Source organism: Chenopodium album, chromosome 15 (genome assembly GCF_948465745.1).
Source record: "Chenopodium album chromosome 15, dcCheAlbu1.1, whole genome shotgun sequence".
Lineage (NCBI taxonomy): Eukaryota > Viridiplantae > Streptophyta > Magnoliopsida > Caryophyllales > Amaranthaceae > Chenopodium > Chenopodium album.
The window spans coordinates 28,274,468-28,275,538 of record NC_137848.1 but is presented as its reverse complement, the minus strand read 5'-3'; the positions used below and the strand labels follow the sequence as shown (position 1 = coordinate 28,275,538).

The 1,071-nt window shown below is 41.4% G+C and overlaps 1 non-coding gene across 1 annotated transcript; it reads right to left on the bottom strand.

The window, feature by feature from the left end:
• Positions 1–659: 659 nt before the first annotated feature.
• Positions 660–765, bottom strand: LOC145583704 (small nucleolar RNA R71). Its single transcript, XR_014100304.1, has one exon. It is a non-coding gene; the product is annotated as a small nucleolar RNA R71 (small nucleolar RNA).
• Positions 766–1,071: the final 306 nt, after the last annotated feature.

Genomic DNA, 1,071 nt, shown 5'->3' with positions numbered 1-1,071 from the left:
CTGTTGCCGGGGAGTGATATTGGTGCTTTGTTATAGTTGTTGAGTCTATTTCACTTTTAATTGAAAATACAAAAAGATTTTCTTTTAGGCTACATTTGTAGCCGTGCTACTAACCATTTCTTTTGAGATTTTATGCATAGAGCACGTGGTCATTCACTAGTGCCATTTGATCCGAAAATTGAGAGAACTATTTCAAGGTTGAGGGGTGCTAGACGATCTTTGAGCCCTAGCATTTCAAGTGAAGAAGAACCACAACAAGAAGAACAAGCAAGAATGGGAGAAAATCCGAGAGTGGCATTGAAAGAATTGGGGATTCCCGGTGCATATTGATTTGAGAGTGGGATTGATCCACCTACAACACCAGCAAATGACTTTGAAATAAGACCGACAATGATCACTTTGATAGAGAGGCAACAATTTAGTGGGGCCAAGCATGAAAGCCCGCTAAATCATCTCAAGGAGTTCGAAAAATATTGCAATACTATCAAGGTGAACGGAATTTCCCAAGAATTCATCCGCCTCAAGCTCTTTCCCTTTTTCTCTCATAGGGCGTGCTTTGGAATGGCTAGACAAGGAGGTTAAGCCGAATTCTCTAAGGACATGGGACGAGGTTACCAAGGAATTTCTATCCCATTTCTATCCACAAAAGATAACGGCGGAGGCTAGAGCTTTGATTTAAGGTTTCAAACAAAAGCCAAGTGAGAGCCTCCATGAAGCATGGGAGAGATACAAAGAGTATCAAAGAGAATGTCCTCATCACGGAATTTCAACCTATCAAATCATTCAAATCTTCTATGGAGGCCTTAGCCCTCAAGGAAAATCATGTTTAGATGGAGGAGCCAGAGGTCCTATCATGAACAAAACGGAAGAGGAAGTGGTGGACATAATTGAAGACGTAGTAAGGTATTATAGAGATTGGCAAGATGGAGAAAGAGAGTCAACTAGCAAGAGTAGCTCTTCGGTGTACTCGGTTGATCATCTTAATGAAATCAACAATCTATCCTCACAAATGACAAACTTGGGGAAGGAGATGTCCGCTATCAAGGCAAAGTTGGAAAGTGCTACCTACCA